Source organism: Rhinolophus hipposideros, assembly GCF_964194185.1.
Source record: "Rhinolophus hipposideros genome assembly, chromosome: 9".
Lineage (NCBI taxonomy): Eukaryota > Metazoa > Chordata > Mammalia > Chiroptera > Rhinolophidae > Rhinolophus > Rhinolophus hipposideros.
In genome coordinates, this window is record NC_138055.1 from 7,949,555 (window position 1) to 7,968,068 (window position 18,514).

Sequence of the window (18,514 nt, forward strand, 5' to 3'; positions counted from 1 at the left end):
CCACCCCTGGGGTTTCTGTTGACTTTCTGTTTGCCTGACCCTGGTCTCTAGCCAGCGGGCCTAGCTGCACGGCCTGGGGATACCCCAACCTCACGCCCACATGGGGAAAGGAGGGCACATCAGCCGCCCTCTGCAGCATGCACTAAGGGCTTCAGCCTCCTTCTCTGATTTTACCCTGGTATCAACCCCCCTTACTATGGCAGAGTCCAAGTGACCAGCCTGGCTTGCCCTGAGGGTGGCAGCGCTGTGTCCGACCCTGCCCTGGGGCTTTCCGCTCCCCACCACTCCACTTTGCCTCAATCCCTGCCTGGCCCCTGCCTCAGTCCCTCCAGGCCCACCCTCCCCTCACCTGACCTGGTACCTGCCTCGGCACCCCAGGGTGGCACGCCACAGGTGAGGCACAGTGTCTCGTTCCAGTTGCTACAATGCACTCCCAGCCCTTTATGGCTCCATGGCAGCTGTCTCCTCCCTGGAGGCTGTCCCCCGCCCCCAGGCCCAGTGCAGGCAGCAGTTAGGTGGCTATGTGGGGAGCCGACCTTGGCCTGGCCTGGTGCCAGCTCTGCCCTTCACCTGGGCTGGTTTCCTGGCTCCACCTCTTTCCAGCTGGGCTGCTTCCCATCCCTGGGCCTCAGTCTCCTCGTTTGTACAATGGGGTCACCAAGCAGCACTGAGAGATGTCCCATCCCGCCGGAGTCACTCCTTGATACCAGGTGTCCTGGAGGTGGGAGCGCTTGCAATTTCCATCCACAGGTGAGGGCCCGTCAGTGCCCAGTGCACGGTGAACCGCATGCCTATTTCCCCTTGGAGCCTTGCCTGCTCCCTCCCTGGGTAGAAGGTCACCATAAACTGTACCCTGACTCCTAAGGGGCTACTGGACATTTTCAGTGGGACACAGATGAGAAACAGAGGACCAAGTACGTGTGAAAGAGCTGGAAGTAAACTCTCTCCACCGGTGGGGCCGGCCCACAGTCTGAATCCTGACTGCTGTTCTCCTGCACATGGGCCGTGGGCTCAGCAGCCCTGTGGGGTGGGCACATTCAGGGCGAGGAGCTCTCAGAGAGGCTGGACTGTGTGTGGCCACAGATGAGAAATTGGGAGGCCCAGAGGAGACCCCCAAACAGCTCTTGCACTGCCTGGCTCCATGCGCACCGTTAGCAAGGCATTCATTCCTATGTTTGGAATTACCCTCTCCAGGGTCCTCCTAAGAGAGTGAAGATAAATCTGGCTCAGAAGAGGGTGCATGGTAGAGCTGTGAACATTCATGCTGCTGGAGGGCGGGGGTGGGGGTGGGTGCACTGGGTGTCTTTAAACACACTGTCCCATACTCCAGGGTCTCCCTCTCCGTTCCTTCACACCCCACCTTAGCCCTTGCCTCACCTGGGGGGGCTGCCCTCAACCCCAGCCTGCTCAGGAGCCATCAGCCTGGAGAGAAGCTCCCCGTTGCCCTGTCTGCCTGCCCCATAGGCTGTGAGTGCCTGAGTCCTGCTCCTGGAGCCCAACACACAGTAGATGAAGGGCATACCCTTGGGCAGGTCCCACTGCCCTTTGTGCCTCAGTGTCTCCATCCGTCAGATGGGAAAATGCCCACCCAGTGGGGTTGTTGAAGGTCCAAGTGAGGAGAGATGAGAAGACACCCAGCGTGGAGGGACCCCCCCCCCAAAGGGCACAGGGACCCGGTCATCTCTGTAGGCAGAGTTTGGCTGGGACCCATAGCTGGGAGAGGCAGGGGTGGCTTAGGGTGCCAGGAGGGAGAAGGAAGGAGAGAGAGAGACCAGGGTCCAGCTAGAGAAAAGAAGCATAACTCTATAATAATTGAGCAGATTATTAATCATTAACAGAGCTTCTGATTTAAAAAAAGTAGAAAAACCCAGCTTCTTCCAATTCATAAATAGGGACACGCTGGCAGTCCTTGGGCAAATGTTGACGGAGTCAAGCCCCATACAGGCTTATCGCTCACATCCTTATGGAACCCAGAGGCCCCTGTAGCTGGGGCTTGCTGCTCCCTGCCCACCTCCCAGCCACTCAATCTCCAGACCCGAATAAGGCGGTGCCACCCTTATGCTCATCCGGGTAACAGCAGGGGCCTCCCTGCGGGGCTCCCAGCCTTGTTCCCCTGAGCCCAGGGGGCCCGGGGCTGGGGCCAGGAGAAGGGACCAGCTCTCCTCTGCCTTAGTGTCCACACCAGTGGGATGAAGATCAGATCAGAACACTCACACCTCTCAGGCTCACTACCGTGTTTCCCCAAAAATAAGACTGGGTCTCATATTAAATTTTGCTCCAAAAGATGCATTAGGGCTTATGTTCAGGGGTGTCTTATTTTTTCATGTACAACAATCTACATTTATTCAAATACAGTCACGTCATCTTCTGGAACATCGTCATAACGTACTAAATGCGTCTGTCTGGCTGACGATCTAACTGGGGCTTGTTTTCCGGGTAGGTCTTATTTTCGGGGAAACACGGTATGAGGAAAAGCAAGGCCAGTGAGGCTGGGGCTGGGCGCCTCCTACCTCTCCAAGAATGGAAACTCATTTCTGGGCCCGGGCTGTGTGTGATGCCTCCAGCCCCAATCTCTCAGGAGGCAGAGGGGGTGGGGCGTTGTGATGGGGCAGCAGCTCCCTGGAATCTGGACTCAAAGGGAGCTGAATTCCAATCCTGCCCTGGCCCCTCCTCGACTCCCTATTTGATCAGGTTACTTAATATCACCAGGCCTCAAAGCCCCCATCTGCAGTGCGGGCCATCCCAGCCCCTTACTTCATGCAGATAACATGGGTAACATCTGAAGAGTCTTGCTTAACACAGACCAGTCCTCTGAGCTCCTGACCTGAGGCTTGTGCCCCCATCTCCACACTGCCTCACCCTGTGCCTGGTGGGGGCACTGCAAGCCCTGTCAGCACCTCCCTCCAAAATGCTCCTAGGACCTAACTCCACCCCCCTCCTCAGTGGCCTCCCTCCTGCCCCCCTTTTTTTTTCCTGTCTTGAAATTCTTAATTTTTGAACAAGGGGCCCTGCGTTTTCATTTGGCACTGGGCCCCACAAATTCTGTCACTGCAAAGTCCCCATCAGGCCACGTTCCCCCTCTCAATGCTTCCCCCGTGACCCTCATCCCCGCTTCACACTCAGAATGAAATCCAAACTCCTCTGTGCCCACAGGCCCTGCCAAGCTGGTCTCTGCCTTTGCCCCCTCTTGGTTCTAGCCACAGCCCCTGCCTTTCTGTCCCTCCCACAGCCCAGGTCCACCTGTCTCAGGGTCCTCGCACTGGCTGTTCCCTCCATCTGACTGGCCGCCTGCTCGGAGAGGCCTCCCTGACCAGCCAGCTAAAGTGTCCATCCCCTCCCCAGGTCATCTGTCCCACAGCACTCCTCACTGGGGAAGCTGTCTGTCTCACTGTTTATGTGTTAGTGGTCTGCCTCTCCCACCCACATCCTGCTTACTGGGAATGTCAACAACAGGAAAGAGGGTTACCGTGCGAGCATGGGCCTTGGTTACTGGTCACCGCTGCTCCCCACCCCCAGGACAAAGCCTGGCTCAGATAAGGAGCGCCATAAACAGCTGTTGAATGACAACAGAAGTCTTATGAAAAGTGATGACAGATTCTGAGTGACAAGTATTGTCTAGTTTGAGGGTGCCTGGGGCAGCAGTCCTGGCCAGTGCATGCCCACACCTCGCAGAGCGCTCTTCCGTTTCAGTGGCCCAGAGAAAGCCCCGGTTCCCCAGCTCTGCTGAGTTCAGCACAGGCTGCCCCGGCAGTGCCAGCCCCTCCCACCAGGCTTGCCTGTCCTCCAGAGACAATATACAAAGGGCCACTTCAGCGTGGTGCCTCAGCGCCATCTCCAGCCCAGATGGTGGGGGAAGGGAGCGGAGGGCATGCACCACCCCTCCTCTGTCCTCTTGAGGCCTCTGCTAGCACAGGCCAATAAATGGTGGAAAGGGCTTTGTTCCATGTGTTGCACCCAGGGGGGTGCCCCCCCAGAATGGAGGCAGGGGTAGGTCCCTGCACACCTAGGCAGCAGGAATAGAACAGCACTCCATGGGCACCTCCCTTTGTATACAGGGCGGCAGGAGGGAGGTACACCTGTGCCCTGGAAAGGCCCAAGTGCCAGCTGGGGTAAGGGAGAGAGAGGACCAGACCCAGTGGCAGGGAGGGCCCAGAGGGCCACAGGGAGTGCAGGGGCCTGGGCTCTAGAGTCAGTTCCCATCCCGCCTGGGACCCTCCACTGCAAAACAAGGCACAAAGAACCAGCTCAAACACTTGTTGCAACAACGGGAGCAAGTAACCCGTGACCTGAGCCTGGCACCGTGACCTTGCCTGACGCGCAGACAACTTTGGGCATTCCCAAAGTTCCTCCTTCTGGGCCCCATCAGTGACGTGACCACCCACCCAGCCGCCCTGGCCACGAACCACCCTAATGCCCACTCTCGCCCACCCAGCATACCTATCACCAAGCCCTGTCTATTCCAGGCATGATACTTCTCAAATCCCACCCCGCTCCCAGTGCCACTGTCCCACACCGGTTATGCCACCATCCATACTCACCTGGACAACAGCAGCAGCCTTCCTGAGGGGACTCCCAACCTGGTTCCCATGAACCAAATAAAAGCTGCATGGGACACTGCCCCTCCCCGCTTGGAATCACTGTCCTCAGGATAAAGTCCAAACCCTCTGGGAAGCTACAAGTTTGTGTGTGATCTTACACTACTCCCCTGTCCTCACGCCTGTCCCAAAAGGAGTCGGCTGGACTGCATGCCCCTCCTCCAGAGCTCCCGACCCCAGGCTTTGGAAAGACCCCGCCTGGCCTGCCCCTCAGGGCCCCTCACTCTACACAGGGGCTGTTCGCCGGACTCTCCTGGGTCCCCAGCCAGACACAAAGGAGGTGTCAACCTTGGTTTGTTGAATGAATAAATGACCCTCCCCCAAAGCCACATACCTGCATCTTTCTATCAATGCTGTTGGGCTCTCAGGCCTGGTCTGGGGCTTGGAAAAGTGGCCACAGCTCCTAGTCCTGCCTGCAGTGCAACCTAGGCTTACACACTCCAACGAGCTGCTTTAGCTACATGAATTCTCAGGGTCCCTTCCAGTGAGGTGGCAGTGGTAGAGAGGGGAGACAGGAAATGACTCCAGCCTTCAGAGTCTTTTGAGCAACATGATGGCCGATGGCCGGGAGGAGGTACGGGAAGGAAGAGGGTGGGAAATGAAGCGAAGGCTTCGAGTGGGTTAGGAGTCTCCCCAGCGCAGCTGTGTGCCTGGCACGCAGTAGGTGTTCAACGAGCCACTGCTGAGTGCAGGAAGGGGCTTGAACTCTGGCTCTGCCACCCCAGCTCTGGGACCCCCAGCAAGAACCCGACCCTTTCCCAGACTGTTTGCGGAGGCATAAAAGGGGAGGCTGGTAAGACCCACCTGCAGGGTCCTCGGAGGGATTTGGGGAGGTGATGAGACTGCACCTGGCCCAGCGCCTGGAACCTGAGCACCACAATTAACCTCCTGTGGGGAGCCGTCCTGATGGGGCAGGTGCATAGCTATTTGGCTCTGCGGCTCTGGGCACCTGCTGAGCCTCCCTGGAGCTGGAACAATAAGCCCTTTCTCTTTCCCTCCCCAATTACTCTCCATCCACCCCTGCCTTCAAGGGCCACAGCCCCCTTGGGTCAGGACCTGTTTCCACTGGGAACACCTAGTAAGCCCTCATCAAGTGGCAGGGGACACCATGTAGGGCTGCAAGCGCTGGGAACCCACTCCTTAGTATCTTGGGAGCCACCAATGTGTTCTGGCTCCGTTAATTACTTAGTCCTTCCCACCTGCTGGATCCAGTGTTCCAAAACAGGCCCCAAGGGTTCAAACACGCTGACTATGAGGAAACAGTAGAGACAAAACCATCACCACAAAATGAGGTCATTCCAGGAGTCAGGTGGCCCGAGTCCCAGTCTCAGCAATGTCACTAACCTCCTGGGAGACCCTGAGCACCAAGTACTATGATCCATCTCATCTCATCCTCACAACCCCATTTCACAGATGAGGAAACTGAGGCTCGGAGAGGGGACCCGACCTGCCCAAGGTCAGGCACCAGCAGGCTGTGGGGAGGGCCCTCACCGGGCCAAGCTCAGCAGAGACCACGAGCACCTATGGCTGCCAATAAGGCTCAAGACCTCCCCTCCCTCTCTGCACCTCTGGGGCACAGGACTTGCTCTTTGGCTGGAGCCGACCCAGTGTTCCATTTCCAGAAAGCTCCCAGTTTAGGTTTGCTGCTCCATTTCCCTCTTGAAGCTTCTCTGGTCTGAATCAAGGCGTTCTACTTTCTAGTTATTGTGTTCTGGTGTCTGGGCCCCAAGTTTTCCTCTCATAGAAACACCCTGGGATCTCCAGCCTGCTGCACTCTGTGTTCTTCGGCCAACAGGGTCCGGGCCAGGCACCACTTGGTAGGTGCTCCATTAATACTTGCTGAATAAATTAACCAGGCATGCCCAAAGTACCAGTAAGATTACACGTGGGCACAGTCTAAGGAACGTGCATTCATACGTGACAGAGATGTTCATATGTGACAGAGCTGTGTGCATTTGCAGGGATGAGCCCAAAACATACTCTTAGAAACACAGACATAGTCATACCCTGAAGTGGGCACATCTGTGCCCCTGGCACCGAGCCCAGCCCCTGGCACACAGTGGGCACTCAGTGAAGAATTGCTGAATGAATGAATGAATGAGTCCTCTGTACCAGGTAGGGTCAGGGGCCATGGGAGAGACAGAGATTGAGTCCCAATCCAGGGTCAGGTCTCCGTTGTGATTACAAACAGCATTAGCACAGGGAGAACTTGACCATGTTGTAGGAGGGCTGCCAGAAAGGCGCCTCAAAGTAGTCGGTAAGGAAGGCAGTCAACAGAGAAGCACAGCCGCTGGGCACCAGGGACGGAGGTGAGGCCAGCAGCCCTGGGGCCACCACTGTCTGGGAGGGTTACGTGGGAATGCGAGGACTACATACAGAGAACAGCCATGGCCCCAAGGCTGGAACGTGGGGTGCAGGGAGGTCTCATAAGGCTGGTTCAGCGCCATAGGAAGAACGTGAGAGGTATGGATGGAATATGAAAGGCAACTGCATCCCAGGAGCCCCAGGCCTGGACGCTCACTGACCCAATTTCTGGGCATGAGAAAAACACAAGCTGTTTGCCACAGGTACACCTGTTCTGGGCAACTCCCAGTGGTGAAACCCCACAGCCAGTGCCTCTGGAGGCCGCACACAAGAAGTGACCCCAAAATTAAACAAATGGGGAGTTAGCTGTTCTCAAGGCACCTTTTTTTCCCCTCTCCCCTTTAGAATATAACTTCATCCTTCTGGTTGTAAAGGTTAATCATACATTCTAGAATATCTGGAAATCACAGCAAAAGAAACAGGGCAGTATCACGTACCATCCTGCCACCCCGGGCTAACACTTCGGCCTGACACACTGCACTCTCACACATTTGTTTCTCCTGTGTACCTTTCTGCTGGGATGAACTATAGACATGGATTTCCTGCCAGCTTTTGGGCAACATGCATTTTCTCTAAGGAGCTTTGTCCTCCACCCTGGAAGACTCAAGTGCCACCTGAGCCCTGGGGACTTTGCTGTTTCGGCTCCTTCCTCTCCCTCCAAGACCTGACTTGGATCCTGTTGAGAAACGCTCCAGCTGGGGACAGAAGTGGGGGGAGGGATGTAGCCCTACAGCCCTGGGCTTTTCTCCTACACACTACGAAGGGGACCCATGGCCACTCTCCAGGGCACTTTGGGTCAGTCCCCAGCACCCCGGGCCTCAAATGTTCCCTTTGTGAAATGGGTGGGTTCAGCTGGCCACATGGTCTCAAGGCTGGCTCTCGCTGGCATGAGGTGACAGCCACCTGAGCTGGGTTGCACCTTACAGTTGCTTCTGGGAGGACCCTTGGTCTTTCCCAGAAGCCCCCCCTTTGTCATCTAGACAGGAAGCCCAACTGCTGGCCCGAGTCATCTCTCTCCAAGTGCTCCTGACCCAATCCTTTCTTCACTCCACGGGCATGTCCTACCAGGCTCTCAACATACCTGCCCTGCCTGCAAGGTTCTCACCATCACATGGGGACAGACAGACAGAAATCCCCGGCAAGGAGGGTCAGCCTCACCCTTGGGGTAAGGGTCAGGCTTGGTTTCTGGAGGGGTCTTAACAGATGAGCCAGGTGAGGAGGGGAAGGGCATTCCAGACAGAGAGCTAGTACCTGCAAAGGTCAGTGCCTGGATTTCTAGTCTGGGTAGAGTGCTAGTGCAATGCCCCTCCCCACATGCCAATGTCAGGAGGCAGTGGCCTGGGTAACTGTCACCTTCCCACCAGTGGTGGGTACAGGGCCACTGCCCATGCTCTCATATGGCCCCAAACATTTCTGACAGCAGTAACATGCCAGGCCCCAGAACCAGCCTGAGGAAACCTGGTCCTTGGACATCCCTGGGGGGGGGGTCTGCCTGGGTGCCCTTTGGGGCCAGTTGCCCTGTTCCTTAGTGACTCTGACAGTACCCCTGTTCTGGCTACACAGCCAGAACCCACCTGCTAGGTTCCCCTGACCTTCCTGGCCGTGGCAGAGCCTCACCCCCTCTGCTCTTTATCTTGGCCAAGCAGCGTGTCACCTTGGATGGGTCACCCACGCTCTATGGGCCTCCACTCAAAGACCAAAGACCATCCTGGACTGTTCCAAGGACCAGATGGGGCCAAACCATGCGGCACCTGAGCTCAGGCCCGGCTCTGCCCCCACTGGCCACGTGGGCTCTCCAACCCCTACCTATGGACACCAGAGCCCCCAACACTGTCGCTGCATTTACGTCTCCCCCCAGCCTAGGCAGAGGTTCTCCTCTCACCACAGCTCCCTACAGACACAGGGTGCCCTCAGGTGCAGGTCTGACCAAGGACACGGGCACAGATGAAAGAGGTGGGACACACCTCCGAGCCGCGGGAGAACTGCGGGGAGATTATGGGTGGGGAAGCGCTGTGTCAACAGCAGGCTCTGCAGAGGCTCAGGGTGCTTTCACCCTCAGGCACAGAACCACCTCCTGCCTGTGGGACCCTGGCAAGTCACCTCCTCTGTCCGAGACTCAGTTTCCATACAGTGAAACAAGGACTACTTTGGCACCGCTGCCCACAACTCATGAAATACTGAACTGAAATCATGCAGGAAAGCACTAGCAGCTTATCGGGAAGGCACCTTCTCGATCTTTCACCTAAACCAGCGAATCTGCTTTGTTTCCAGAAGTGGCCCTCACCTGCCACTTTCACAGTCGCTTAAGATAATATTTACCGAATGCCTTCCCGTGTCAGGCACAGTTGCCCAGAGCGAGCTGTGTGCCCAGCTTGGGAACCCAACCCTTACCCTGTCTCAGCAGCTCTCCCTGTTTCCCTTCCCTGGCCACCATCATTCACCAGCCACAATTCATCCAGGTAGCCAAAGGAGGGCAGCCAGGAGGGATGTATCCAGAGCATTAAGCAAATTCTGGGGCACCCATGGCCAGCAGGGACCTTTTCCCCAGAGGAGACAACAGCAGCAGGTGCCTGGATAAAAGCTATGTGCATGGGGGTGGGGCAGCAGGGTGTGTGCAGAGAGCTGGGGGTTGGGGGAGCAGGGAGCAGAGGCCAAGAACGCAAACAGGGCTGGGTCACAGGGATCTGTGCGCAGGGTCTCATAAGGTAGCCTGGCCTCCAGGGGATGGGAGTGGTTCTTGCCCACAGGCCTCTGAAGCCCCAGGCCGGCATTTTAAAACCTGGCTTCCACCCTCCCTCCCAGGATGGGATTCTGACTCAGCAGGGTGGGCGGGGCTTAGCAAATTGGTACTTTCCCCAAGCATCCCAAGTGAGGCTGAGCAGGGCTTCCAGAGGCAGCGCCCCAGGGCTATGGGAGGGGCGTGGCACCAGGACCCCAAGTAGTGGGGCCTGGAGGCCCTGACATGGGTGAAGTTGCTGTCTCAGGGATCCAAGCCTGAGAGTGGTCCCCTCTGGTTGACCAAGGGGGCCTACATAGGCAGCCCCACCAGGCTCTGGGGTCCTACAGGCTGGATATAATCCCAGTCCTGCCACTTCCCAGTCCTGAGCCCTGGGTCCCAGGCCCTCTCAAACTGCCAAATGGGGACAAACAACAGTACCTACCTCTAGGGAAGTTAGGAAGCATCACTGGGACAATGCAGACAAAGTGCTTGGCCCAACGCCCAGCACATAGTAAGTGTTCGATAAATAGTAAGTGCTCAATAAATAGCAACAAATTATTACGACTTGGAGGTCGGGTGGGGAGAACAACCTGGAAAGTCATCCATCACAGGTCTCTGCCAACCACAGCCCTGGAGCCCGCCTCTGGCTGCAGCCCCCATCCCACCCCCCATTGCTCAGACCAAGATCTGTGCTGTTCCTTCTGGGAAGTTCCCAGCTTGCCTGCCCAAGAGAGCAGCTGGATGGCAGGCCCTAAGGAGACCCCAGTGGAGCCTGGGCCTTCCAGGTCCTGGCTGACAACCTGCCACCCCACCCCCGGGGGGGAATTCCAAAACCTTGAGCCTAGTAAGCTTTAAATTTGTAAAACAAATTTAAAAAAAAAAAGAGTAATTAGGTGTGTGAAGGATTCCTATTATTCCATTTACATACTAGTAAAAAGATGAAAATAAGTGAGGAATTTCCATTCCAAAAGGGAAATTTCCATTTCAGGCAGTGAAAGGAAAAGTATTTTGGGACCCTGTTAACTTCCTGGATTATAGGCAAGGCCTTGGGCCCCCATGTGGGCCCCATTCGAGACCATGGGAGCGAGACCATGGGAGCGTGGTCCACTACCCTTCCACCAGTCCTGCTTCCAGCCTGTGGGAGGTCCCAGCCCCTCCTTAAGCCTCGCTTTCCCCTTCTGAGTGATGGGCACAGGCAGAGTCCCTGTGACCGTCGGGCTGTAGCCTGAGGCTGCCCTCTGGAGGGTGAATCTCCTGCATCAGGGATGGGCAAGGAGGAGGAATGGACAGAGGTGCCGGACTGCTCCCTAGGGCTGAGAATCATTCTTTCACTCACTCATGCATCTGAGCTCCTGTAGGTAGGCCTGTGGAACTCGCAGTCTAGCAATACCAAACACATTAAAGAAACAGGGATGGTGCTCTGTGAGCCCACAGCAAGGAGACCACGGCTCACACAGGCTTCTCTGCATGAACTGTGCTCAAGCGAAGATGTAAAGGCGGGGCCAGCGCTAACAAGACGCTGGGCCTCAACACCCTCATCTGCAAAGGGGGTTACCACGGTACCTGTTATGGGCTGCTACAGAGATGCAAGTAATGTTAGCTGTTACTGTTGTCATGGGCAGGTGCACGAGAGGGGCTCTAAGCTAGGGGCCGCAACAGAAGGGGGAGGAGGGGCTGTTTGATGTGGGGTGGGTGACCGGGATCATGGAAGAAGCTTTTAATGGGTGACAGAGTTTCAGAGGGCAGACGAAGGGGTGAGTGAAAGAGACATTCAGGCAGAGGGAACAGCATAAGCAAAAGAATAGAATCTGAGGTTTGGACTTGTTTGGACCACATCTGAGAGCTCTGTTAAGCTAAAGCTTCAGGTCCAGCAGGACCCCAAGGCCAGGCCAAGGTCAAGGGGAGTCCCTGGGAGAAGAGGCTAACGAGTGAAGGAGGGTCAGAAGTGTGGAGCCGCAGGAAAGGAAGACACCAGCCCTGTGCTCCCTCTGCTCTCAGTCCTACTTTGGGTGCTTATTCAGGGTAGTCTCTGGCCCCACCTTCAGCCGGTCTGGCACCTGCCCCTGCAAGGCCCTCTCAGCTACAGTATGGCCTGGCGGCTCCCCAAGTCCATCTGACCGGCGGTCCTTTTCCTCCTTGTTCAACCATCATATATTAAGCACCTACTGAATGCCTGGGTGCTGAAGCTGGTGTGTACCCACTCCCATTTGGAGATCGTTAAGCTGTGGGCAGCTTGAAATGGGCCCTGCTGGGAAGATTTACACCACAGAAATTGGCCAACACTGCTGATCAGAGAGCCCGTGCCAGCATACCACTGCCCCCGGGCCAAGCTATGCACAAAGAAAGGCAGGCATCTGCCCATGGGGACTCACAGATCGACAGGAAGACACAGGGATATGGACAACGCATGCACAGTGACAGGTTGTGTAGTCTCCGAGGAGGCGGGGACAGCAATCAGGAGGTTCATTCTGGAAGGACAGCAGTGAACGCCCACCAGAAACTGAACCAAGTTGTTCAAAGAGCAACTGTGTACATCGCTGTCATTTTAGACACAAGGAAACTGAGGCACAGAGAAGCAGAGTCACTAGTTCACAGTCACACAGTAAGAAGTGGCAGGGCCAGGATTCGAACCAGGGCCACTGGATCTGGAATCCTTCCTTTTTTACTTCTGCATTTACCTGCCTCATGACACAATTCTTGTGACTTTCCTCCTGCCCCCAAGCAGCCAGCACAGGGCTGGGTAGACCACGCGTGTCAGTGATATCTGCTGCCCAACTAGATTCTAATCTCCTGAGGGCAGGGCTCTCGCATCCTCTCCACCTGGCTGCTCAGCACAGTGCCCATCCCAGGAGGACATCGTGTTTGTTGACCTGAATGTCTGAAGAAACTTCTGGAAGGGAGCTCTGGTCGCCCTGTACCACTAGAGCTGGCTGGGGTAGGGGTGGGGGCACCATGCATTATGGGGAACAAAGAGGCTTTGGCCTTGGGAAGCAGAACGGGGTCCCTTGAATGCCATGGCTGGGGGCCAGAAGGTGGTGAGGGCCTAGAGGGGCAAGAGGCTGTGCCTACCACCCTGTCCCCAGCTACTCTTCTCTGCTTCTCTCTTCTCCTCCTATAAGGACTTGGACACTCAGTTCCCCCAGCCTCCGGCTCCCTCCGGATCACATCCAGCCCTCACATGATCCTCACTACCAGCCTGTAAAGTGAGCCAGGCCTGCCAGCTGGCATCGATGTCTCTGTTTTACAGGTAAAAATACCAACGCAGCAGCCACTCATTTCCTGAGTACTTCTCAGGTGCGGGGCACCCTACAAGCATTATCTCCTGCAGTTCTCTCCACAACTATGGAAGATTGTCCCCATTTGACAGATGTGGAAACTGAGGCTCAGGGAGCAGACTGCCTGAGGCGGTCCCACTACCACAGAAAACGGATCACCAGTGTGGGTCAAGCAGCCCTGACCACATCAGGGGCACTGGACAGACCCTCAGAAGGGAAGTCCGCTGAGCCAGCCAGCATCACTCTCAGCCCTGTCAGGACGGAGTGCCAGCTCTCCAGTGTGGCCTACCACCTGTCTCCACCTGCCTCCTTCCCTTTGGCCTTGGCTCCCATCTTCCTCTGGCTTCTCTTTTTGTCCACTTAGCAGTGCATCACCATTCCTCATCTCCATCTCTCAATATACCAGGCACTCCCATCTCTGAGCTTTTGCTCATGCTCTTCCCTTGAGCAGAATGCCCTTCCCACTTTCTCTACCAAGTGAACCAACTCTTCCAGCTTCCTGTTATCATCTCTTCCAGCAAGTTCTCTCTACCCGCTGGCTGACAGCCCCTCTTTCAAACTTTCCTAGCACCCCGTACCTATCTCCCTAGCATTAAGAAGCGTTAATTACTCCATTGAGTTGCCAACTGGGCTGGGGGGGTGGGTCTTGCTCCTTCATCCATCCTCTCGGTTGGCCCCATGCCTGGATCTTTAGTAACTACCCCTGGTGGTGACACACCAGTGCCCACAACGCCCTCATCAAGGCAGATACTGACTGGTGTCCCAAGAGTAAAGTGGAGTGCTCTGGGGATGAGGAGAGTGCAAAGTCTGGAGGACCATACCGGGGTCTCACTGGGGTAGTTTTTCTGCCCACACCCCTTCTGGGGCATCTTCCGGAGCTAGGAGAGTCAACCGACCTCAGGCCACCAAGGTTGGCTGACACCCATCTCGGCTTCTCCTGGCACCTCAGGCACACCCCACTACCCTCATACATCCAGGCTCGCTCCCCTCCCCACCTCCAGTTCCAGAACTCACTATTTGCAGATATTTATAGCGCCCTCCCCCAGCCAGATTCCCTCCCCCGTTCTGGGCAGTGCAGTGGAAAAGGCGGGAGCCTCCCCCCTAAGGGTTGGGGGTTCTCTCCCAACTCCCCTGTGCTTGGTCCCCACTGGCAGCCACAGGGTCCCTACACCCTCCCAGCACCGGGATTGCGCCTGGGCCGCAGCCACACCGCCGCAGCCGGGGGTCGGGGGGTGGGGAACGCAGGCGCTGAGGCCTCCCACCTCCCGCCCTGCGCCGGAGGTTTGTGGGGGACGCAGCGCACAAAGCAGGGCTCGAGTCCCGTGGCTCTCCCCCCAACCACCACCCCGGGCCGGGGAAGTGGGGTCGGAGGGAAGAGGATCTGCCCTCCAGGGCCAGGGAAAGCTCCGCTGGGCAGCCGGTTGGGGGAGGGGGCGCCAGAACCCCTGCATCCTGCCCCCATCTCGGCCCCCCATCCGACCCCCCAGCCTCACTAGGTGCTCCCGCCCCTGGCCCCAAAGGTCACACTCCGGGAGGGGGCGGTGGGAGCCTTGGCTGGGGGCGCCGGGAGCGCGGAGGAGGCGGCGCAGAGATGGAGGCGGAGGGCTGGGAGTGCGGGATGGAGGGGCTGCGGCGCAGGCCCCCAGGACGCCAGGGTCAACTCACCCATCGCCCGCTGGGTCTCAGCAGCGGCGGCAGCAGCGGCGGCGGCGGCTCCGCGGCCCCCGGGGCCCCCGGCGGGGAGATGCTGGCGTCCGCCGCAGCCTCTCGCCCCATCCCGGGCTCCGGCGGCGGCGGCTGCGGCGGGCGCCCGGCATCGCAGGCTGCGCGGCCCCGGCCCGGCCCCGATCCCCGCCCCCCGCCCCCACCTCCACCCCGTCCCGCGGGCCCGGCGCGGCCGCCTAGCTGCACCCTGGGGCCGCGGCGGGGGGCCGGCGAGCGGACCGCGCGGGGGAGGGCCCCGCGGGAGGCTCGCGGGGGGTGCGGAGGCGAGGCCCAAGTGCGGCGCGGAGAGGTGCCCGCTCCCGCCCGGCTGGGGCGGCTCCGGCCCCCGCCCCGCCCCCACCGCGCCCCCTTTCCGCCGCCGCCAGCCGGGCTCTGCTCGCCGCGCTGGGCTGGGGGCGCCTCGGACCGCAGTCTGGGGCCGCCGCCGCTCCGCGCCTCCCGCGTGTGCAATCAAATGTGTGTGTGTGTGTGTGAGTGTGTGTGCGCGCCCCTGCCTGTGACCGTGCGTGCGCCGGCCCACGGCCCGGCGCGTTCTGTGCGGTGGTGTGTGCGCGATGGGAGGTGGGGCGGGTCAGACTGTGCACGTCTGGCGTGTGCATGAGTCTGAGTGTCCAGTGCTGTGCGTGCATCTGTGTTTTGTAGTGTGCATGGCTCTATGTGACCTGGAGTGTGTCACCGGCTCTGTACCTGCGTGTGCATGACTGTGCATATCCGCGTGTACCTTGCCCATGATTGTGTGCACACATCTGTGACCGTGTGCAGTGGTTGTGACGATGTGTACACGCATCTGTGACAGTATGCTGAGGCCTGGTTTTATACCGCAGTGCGTGCATAACCCCGGGCCTCTTTCGTGTCTACACAGGTCTGTGTGTCCACGTACATACCCGGCCAGTGTACACCCGCCTATGGTCCCTGGGACTTCGCCCACCTGTATCCTTCCGACCCCCACCATCCATGCATACATCCGAAGTCACTGTGGGCTTGCTCTCTCCCCGGCCTGGCCGCGTTACTCCCAGGCATAAACTTTCCCGCCCTGCTCCCCTCAGCTGTGACTGGAAGCCTCGAGCTTAGTGTCCTGCCACTCCGCCTGCAGCGGTTCTGCCGCCATTTCAAACTCTAGCACTTAATGTTCTTGCTCATGGATCCCAGGCGCAGCCTCCTCGGGCTTCCTGCTCTTCCAGGGGTTCCTTCTGCTCTGAGGGCCTCGTGGAGTGCTGACTTCCACCCAAGTGTGCAAGGCATCCTGGGTATTCACCAAGCACCACTGTGGGCCATGGGCAGAGGGGTGCAAGGCAGGGCAGCGAGACCCGTCACGGCTGGGTCTCAGCAAATGACCTCAAGGGCAGACTGGGCCTTTGCTGGGCCATTGGAGCCTGGGCTGGTCTTCCTGAGCCAGGTGTCCACTGCCTATCTTCATCCTTGCCAGAGTGACCCTTCGCCAGCATTCATCTGAACAGGTCCTTCTCCCTGAATCCTCCATGGCTACGAAGTATTTTTAGGCTTTGCTGCCCAGTTTCTGTCTCAACTACTCCACTCTGTCACGATAGCATAAAATCAACGGTAGAAAATATGTAAAGGAATGAGCATGGCTGTATTCCAATAAAACTTTATTTATGGACACTAAAATGTGAATTTCATGTCTTTTTCACATGTCACAAAATATTATTCTTTTGCTTTTTCCCCAAACATTTGAAAATGTAAAACTATTCCTAACTGATACTGCTCTAAGCACATCCCTGTATACCATCCTCACGACTCACCTGCTTCAGGTACTCAGACATTTCCCCCAAATCCCATCCATTCTACCCCCAAAAGTCAGCCTTTTCCTCTCCCCCACCTGCTCCTCCAGCAGGCTCTTTCCACCTCCCACGGAAACCTCACTACTGCTCATACATACTCATCTCTATCTCTCCATGCCTCTGCCTGGGGACTCCTGCCATCTGGAAAGGGCCATCTCAGAGACGCTGTCCTTGCCCCTGACTTCCCCCAGCCTCCAGCAGCAGCTTGGGTATCCCTCAGCCTATGAGAGAAGCGCTGTGCCAGGTCTGGCTCCCCCAGTGGATTTGTTCTGGGCATCTCAGAATCCTCAACGCTGGCCCCTGAAGGGGTTCAGAATGAGCCTCCCCAAAACATGCCACTTCGGCATGTGGTCAATTTTGACTGAAGACAATCAACACCCAATAGACTCCAGAATAATTTTACCTTTTCCTTAATTACCTAATATATATTATATATAATATATATATATGCATTATATATTATATATATGTAACACACGAGGTCTGACAATTAAGTTTGTGAACTTGTTGCAACGATGTGGCTAACCTTTTTTGATATCAGAGGGATTATTCATTATGAATTTGTACCAAATGGACAAATACTTAACCAAGTTTACTATTTGGAAGTGCTGAAAAGGCTGCGTGAAAAGTTAGACGACCTGAACTTTTCACCAACAATTCATGGCTCTTGCATCACGACAATGCACCAGCTCACATGGCACTGTCTGTGGGGGAGTTTTTAGCCAGTAAACAAATCACTGTATTAGAACACCCTCCCTACTCACCTGATCTGGCCCCCAATGACTTCTTTCTTTACCCGAAGATAAAGGAAATATTGAAAGGAAGACATTTTGATAACATTCAGGACATCGACAGTAATACGATGACAGCTCTGATGGCCATTCCAGAAAAAGTTCCAAAATTGCTTTGAAGGGTGGACTAGGCGCTCCCATCGGTGCATAGCTTCCCAAGGAAAGCACTTCAAAGGTGACCATAGTGATATTCAGCAACGAGATATGTAGCACTTCTAGGATGAGTTTGTGAACTTAACTGTCTGACTTTTGTGTATGTGTGTGTGTGTGTGTGTGCACACAAGCATATACTGAGGGTGCCAAAAAAATGTATACAAGTGGACACTTTGGTCAGCGTTGCTCAAGCAGTAGTTCACCATTATCAGAAGTTTCTGGACACCGATGGTAACCAGTCTGAGCACCTCCTGTAATTGCAGAAGTCAAACGTGACTTGTGTTCATCGTTTGTTATAGGTATATATTGAGTATTACAATTTTAATATAGTTTTATCCTTTCTTAAAATATGTATACATTTTTTGGCACCCTCTGTATTATACTCTTATACCAGGGGTGTCAAAAAATTATACATGTTTTAAGAAAGGAAAATACTGTATTAAAATTGTAATACTTGGGGCCGGCCTGGTGGCTCAGGCAGTTGGAGCTCCATGCTCCTAACTCCGACGGCTGCCGGTTCGATTCCCACACGGGCCAGTGGGCTCTCAACCACAAGGTTACCAGTTCAATTCCTCGAGTCCCGCAAGGGATGGTGGGCAGAGCCCCCTGTAACTAAGATTGAACACAGCACCTAAGATTGAGCTGAGCTGCCTCCCGGATGGCTCAGTTGGTTGGAGCCTGGAAGGCATGGTGGGCTCCCTGCATCTAGCAACGGCAACTGGACCTGGAGCTGAGCTGCGCCCTCCACAACTAAGACTGAAAGGACAACTTGAAGCTGAACGGCACCCTCCACAACTAAGATTGAAAGGACAACAACTTGACTTGGAAAAAAGTCCTGGAAGTACACACTGTTCCCCAATAAAGTCCTGTTCCCTTTGCCCAATAAAATCTTTAAAAAAAAATTGTAATACTCAATATATACCGATAACAAACGATGAATACAAGTCATGTTTGACTTCTGCAATTACAAGAGGTGCTCCAAGTGGTTCCCGTCAGAGTAACCGGTTCCAACACGACAGCAGAAGCAGCAGGACGTGTTGCTGTGCGAGGCCTCCCGGATCTTCCCTTGTGCACATCACACCCAGTACCATGC

General features: G+C 56.2%; 1 protein-coding gene across 1 annotated transcript in view; it reads right to left on the minus strand.

The window, feature by feature from the left end:
• The window catches only part of MGAT3 (beta-1,4-mannosyl-glycoprotein 4-beta-N-acetylglucosaminyltransferase), a 31,690-nt gene extending 16,933 nt beyond the window's left edge, over window positions 1-14,757 (minus strand). The window contains exon 1 of the mRNA XM_081058644.1: window positions 14,619-14,757. The gene's annotated coding sequence lies outside the window, so the exon portion shown is untranslated. The remainder of the gene's footprint in view (window positions 1-14,618) is intronic.
• Window positions 14,758-18,514: the final 3,757 nt, after the last annotated feature.